Source organism: Balaenoptera musculus, chromosome 19 (genome assembly GCF_009873245.2).
Source record: "Balaenoptera musculus isolate JJ_BM4_2016_0621 chromosome 19, mBalMus1.pri.v3, whole genome shotgun sequence".
NCBI classification, from domain to species: Eukaryota; Metazoa; Chordata; class Mammalia; order Artiodactyla; family Balaenopteridae; genus Balaenoptera; species Balaenoptera musculus.
In genome coordinates, this window is record NC_045803.1 from 15162283 (window position 1) to 15168626 (window position 6344).

The 6344-nt window shown below is 40.4% G+C and overlaps 1 pseudogene; it reads right to left on the reverse strand.

Annotated features, from left to right (window-relative positions):
• Window positions 1–3841: 3841 nt before the first annotated feature.
• On the reverse strand, window positions 3842–4613 carry LOC118884896 (annotated as a pseudogene).
• Between the last annotated feature and the right edge of the window lie 1731 nt (window positions 4614–6344).

The following is a 6344-nucleotide window of genomic DNA, read 5'->3' on the forward strand; positions in this document are numbered from 1 at the left end:
TGGGTTCTCCAGAAGGCTGTATATGCTCTGAATCAGCATCCAATATGTGGTAGTTTCTCTAGTAGCCAGGATTCATGGATACAGGAGTCGAGGAATAGAGTGAGATAACAAAATTCAGTTGACCTTTGAACAACCCAGGGTTTAGGGGTGCCGATACCCCATGCCATCAAAAATCTGCATACTGCTTTATAGTCGGCCCTCTGTGTTTCTGCATCCGTGGATTCTGCCAAACTTGGATTGTGTAGTACTGTGGTATTTATTGAAAAAAATCCATGTATAAGTGGACCCTCACAGTTCAAACCCATTCAAGGGTCAACTGTATACATGTTGGTCTCTGCCTCTAGTTCCTGGCCCAGAGCTCCTAAAACTCTTGTAATTTCCTAAGTGATAAGAACACTAGGAGCATCTCTTACTCTAATATTTGGTCTTTGACCTGGCTCCTGACAAAGGGCTGTTGAAACCCTCGTAATCTCCTAGGTGATAGGAGTATCTTCTGTTCTAATGAGGCAACTCTGGGTGGGCTCCTTGATGGTTCTTGGATGAGGGCTGGTCTCCAGAAAGACTAAGGCATGATTAGAACGTTGGAATTTTCAACCCTGCTCACCTTTCTCTTGAGAAGGGAGAAGAGCTGGAAATGGGGTTAGTGATCCATCATGCCTCCATGATGAGACGTCCATAAAAATCCCCCAAATACAGGGTTCGAAGAACTTCCAGGTTGGTGACCACATCCACACTGGGAAGGTGACACCGAAATTCCACAAGGACAGAAGCTCCTGTGCTTGGGACCTCCCATACCTTACCCTGTGTTTCTCTTCATCTGGCCATTCATCTGTATCCTTTTATCACATCCTTCAGTAAACTGGTAAATGTAAGTTTTCTTGAGTTCATGAGCTGCTCTAGCAAATTACTTGAACCTGAGGAGGGGGTTGTGGGAACCTTGAATTTGTAGCCAAATCAGACAGAAGTTGTAACATGGGGACCTACTACTTGCAATTGGCATCTGAAGTGGTGAGCAGCCTTGTGGGACTGAGCCCTTAACCTGTGTGTCTGACACTAAATTGTAGGACACCCAGCTGAACCCCCCCCCCACCCCGCCATGCACCACGGCCCCACCCTCAACATTTGGTGACCAGAAGTGTCAGAAGTGAAGTGTTCTGTGTGAATAGTAAAGACGCACAAGGAAGAAACACAGGGAAGAACTGTAGGTTTTCCTTTACAGGTGGAAATGGGAGTGGTAAAACTATTACCTCTAGTGACCCACTATCAAAATTTTTGCTTCCCATTCCCATGACTTTATGCCCTTCTGGGTTAGAGGTTTTAGTTCCAGAGGGAAGACTGCTTCCACCAGGTGGCACAATAATGATTCCAGTGAATTGGAAATTCAGACTGCTACCTGGCCACCTTGGTCTCATACCTCTGAATCAACAGGCAAAGGAGAGTTACAGTGTTGGCTAGGATGATCAATCCTGACTACCGAGGGGAAATTGGACTACTATCCCACGATGGAGGTAAGGAAGAGTACATCTGGAATACAAGAGATCACTTAGGGCATCTCTTATCACCATGGCCCTGTGACTAAGGTCAGTGGAAAACAACAACCCAATCCAGGCAGGACTACTAATGATCCAGACCCTTCAGGAATGAAAATTTGTGTCACTCCACCAGGTAAAGAAGCATGATCAGGTGACTAGTTACAGAAATGAGGACTGTAATTGTCATGAGTATTCCTCCTTGTTTTGTTATGAACCTGTGTGTTTATGCTTATATTCTTTTCTTTCTTGATCCTGTACCTTATAACTTTACATCATAGTATTCAAGTATTTACTTTATATCATAGTATTTAATATTGTTAATTTTACATCATCATATTTAAATTACAGGGTACCTAGAAGAAGGGTGAAGATCACCCAAGGACTTTGCATCCTCTTCTGAGAAAAATTTACTGAGTTTTCAGTTGGACCCAGAATAGCTGTATCATGTTAGGTGAAATTATGACCTTGTTATTGTTTTTATTTGGAGATTAAGTATGGTTTAAGGAGAGCAGTGTGAGTGCCAATTTGACAGTGTGAATTTGTAATAGTTAAATTTATGTGTCAGCTTGACTGGATCAGAGGATGCCCAGATACCTAGCTAAACATTATTTCTAGGTGTGTCTGTGAGGATGTTTCTGAATGAGATCAGCATCTGAATCAGTGAGTTTGGTAAAGTGAGTTTGCCCTCTTCTATGTGGGTGGGCATTATTCAATCCATTGAGGGCCTGAATAGAACAAAAATGCAGAGGAAAGGAGAATTCTCCCCTCCCCTATTTTCTGAGCTGAGACATCTCACCTCATCTTCTGCCCTCAGACTGGGATTTATTTACATCATTGACTCCTCTCATTCTCAGGCCTTTGGACTGTTGACTGAATTATACCACTGGCTTTTCTGGGTCTCCATTTTGCAGATGGCAGATCATGGGATTTCTCGGCCTCCATAATCATATAAGCAAATTCCTTAAAACGAATCTCCTTTGATATCATATTGGTACTGTTTCTCTGAAGAACCCTAATACAGGCCTGGAGGTTTCTTCTTCTGAAGATTGTAAATTATGGATTTAATTAATAGTTATCAGACTATTCATCTTGGATGAGTTTTCATAGTTTAAAATCCATGTCAGATAATTCCAATATCTGTGTTAACTTCCTGTTGATATCTGTTGATTATGTTTTGTCATCCACTTTGAGATTTTCCCTAGTTCTTGATATGCACGTGTGTGTGTGTGTGTGTGTGTGTAATTGTATCCTGGATATTTGGGGTTTTATTTTATGTCTCTATTTCACACTTAAATCAAGTTCCTAGTTACTGCAAGTCATGGTAGTAGACAGGCTCCATGTACACACAGCATTTGAAGTTGTCCACCAGCTGGGAGGAAGACATAGGCAGGTTATTCCTGGGACAGATTGGCAGTCAGGATTCTGCTCAAAACTCACAGCTTTAGCAGATTTCCATAGACTGTGTCATGGAGCTGCCTCATTATTGCTGGCACAGGATGGTGACAGTTTTAGCTATCTGGCACATCTTACACGAATGATAGCATCTGCTTATATCAAAAAGTACAAAAGTTCTTTATCTTGTATATTGTGATTCTTTCTAGCTAGGAATGGAAAGTGAGAATTTCAGTTTTATCAAAATACCACTAAGATCTCTAAATTAGCATAACCCAATATGGATGGGAAACAAAATTTTTGGTGAGCCACAGAATATCTAGTCTGACTTCCTTCTACCCTTGGTTCCTGAACCTATCCATGTATAAAAGTTTATTGGAGAAATAGTACCATGTACTGATCTCTGGTTCAAGTAAATACATTTTACAGGATAGTGCCCCAACATCACATGGTATTCCTCTTAGCTGACAACATAATTGACTCTTTAGTAGTTCTTTCCACCGTTGTATAATATCAGTTAATTCAGGAGATGTATACCTAAACCTAGTGAATCCATGGATTTTAGCTCATCGATTCACTTCTTTTGCTGTACAGTAAGTTCCATCGTCAAAATCAGTGTTGAGTGGGATAATATGATGAACAATACATTCAGTTTTGTGGAATTATAAGTGAGATAAGGCAAACCTATTTCAAGAATAAGTGCCCAGTCTACTTCTTTGAAGGCTGTTTTTATGTAGTATAGAATTCTGGTTTGACATTTATATCAGCATATTGAAGAGATCACTTAACTGTTTTTTTGGTTTTGTATTTTTTTTTGGTCCACACCAGTGGCATGTGGAATCTTATTTCTCCTACCAGGGATCGAACCTGTGCCCCCTGCAGTGGAAACGCAGTCTTAACCACTGGACTGCCAGGGAAGTCCCAGATTACTTAATTGTTATGGCTTTAGTTTTGTTGTTTTGGAGAAGTCAGTTCTCAGTATTACTGTTACTTCTCACTACTTTTTTTTGGCTCTTTTCAGTTGAAGGAGTTACACTAGTCCAAGTTAAAAGCAGACCCCAGATGGTTACATTATACAAGCTGTGAGGTTTTTAAGCTTATGACAAGGTCCAGAAGGGAAATTCTACTCATTGCAAGGAAATCCTCACTTAAGCTTCAGTGAGCCAAACGCACTTAAAACCCATGAACTGGTCGTCCTTAGCCAGTCCAGTCTCTACGAGGAACTGGCATATGTTCTTGCGCTGTTCACCCTGTAGCTGAATTACTTCTCTATATTCTGGATGCTCAATTACAGTACCATTTCAGGCAAATATCTTCTTAAATGCCTTCACTAGTTTCTTTTTATCGTAATCATCAGCGATCCCTTGGACTGTAGTAAGAGTCTTCCTGCCGTTTCTCCGTTGAATTCTTTTGTCAATATAATCCTCAGTGCCGGCAAGAAGCAGATCATCTCCCTTACTTGCATCAGCAAAGGGGTCGAAAGAGTGGAGGTTCTGGATAGCTGACATACGATACAATTCCTTTTCCTCTGTGGAAACGGCCTGCGGAAGGCCGCGGCTGGAGAGGGCGGACGCGGAGGACCGAGCATTGGGAAGCGAGGGGGCTCGAGGGGGAGGCTGCTGAGTCCATGGCAGCGGCTTAGTGATTCCTTACTACTTTTTTTTTTTAATTTATTTTATTTTTGGCTGCGTTGGGTCTTCGTTGCTGCGCGTGGGCTTTCTGTAGTTGCGGTGAGTGGGGGCTACTCTTCGTTGGGGTGCGCGGGCTTCTTATTGCGGTGGCTTCTCTTCTTGTGGAGCACGGGCTCTAGGCGCGCGGGCTTCAGTAGTTGTGGCTCACCGGCTCTAGAGCGCAGTCCCAGTAGTTGTGGCGCACGGGCTTAGTTGCTCCATGGCATGTGGGATCTTCCCGGATCAGGGCTTGAACCCGTGTCCCCTGCATTGGCAGGTGGATTCTTAGCCACTGCACCACCAGGGAAGCCCCATTCACTACTTTTTATAATTTCCTTTTTCTTTGGTTTTTCAACAGAGTTTTCTTTGTATTTATTCTTCTTGGCCTTTTGAGAGCTTCTTTGAACTATGGCCTGATGGATTTAGTTTGGGACATTTTTCAGCTAATATTTTTTCAAATATTCTTCTGCCCCTTTTCTCCCTCTGGGTCTTCAATTGTGTGTGTTTAAAACCTGTTCATTGTATTTTACTTAGCCCTAAATTATTATCTCCATTTTAAAGTAAGATGATGAAATTGGCCCCCAAAACTAAATTGTCCAAGAGCACGTGGTTAGTTATTGTGATAGCTGAGATTCACATCTGAGAAGTTTGACAAAGCCCATTAAAAAAAATTATGATTGAATATCACCTTTCAATGTCATGCATTTTTTAATGCCTTCCATCTCAGTACTTCATCAGGAATATGATGAATTAACAGATCTGTGGAATATGCCATCACTATTGATGGCATAATATATCACCTTATTGGTGATAATAATTTATTTAATCTTTTATTAGGTATTTACATTTCTAACTTATGCTTATTGTACATCATTCTTTGATATACATCCTTGTGCATGTATCACTGTGCATTTTATAACTCTTTCCCAATGACAATTTCCTAGAAGTTATATTTCTGAATGATTATCAGATATTTAGTAATTGCTAACAATATGGCAGGCCCTGGGCTACTGTTTGAAGATTAGCATTAAAAGTGTAGTTGCTATCCTTCAGCTCTTTATAATTGAGCAAGAAAAATGTAATTCTTACGGGAATAAATCTAAAGTGGGGGTGATAAAGGCCTCTAGACTAAATTAAGATGATATACCTCTGAAGATATAGATGGAAGACATTCTAGCAAGCTGAAAATTATTTTGAATTCATGGAATCTCTGGAAATGAATGGATTCATGCAGCAAGCTACATGTCTTTTACATTTTTTATTACACTGATGTTATGTCTTTTACATTTTTTATTACACTGATGTTAGATGCAAAGTGAGATTATTAGTATAAGATGTTTCAGCAGCTTTTGAAGAACATTATGGCTAGAAGGTCAGGAAGATATGAAGAAAAACAGCAATGAGACTTAATCAATACATTCATTACTCAGGAACTTCTAGCCATACTTTTCTACCCAGTAATCCAACATAGTTATACTTAGAAAACATAGATTTGTTCAAATATGTATTTGGAACACAAAGGGATAAAGAAAAGTCATTCAGCATAAATACACTAGCTCTTATAAGAGTATCTTTAACTTTTCTATGAAATCAAGGGAAAGATATACTATCCTATGACCCTCAATGCCACTTCTTTTTTTATATATTTAATTAATTTATTTATTTTTGGCTGCATTGGGTCTTCATTGCTGTGCGCCGGCTTTCTCTAGTTGTGGCGAGCGGAGGCTATTCTTCATTGTGGTGCGTGGGC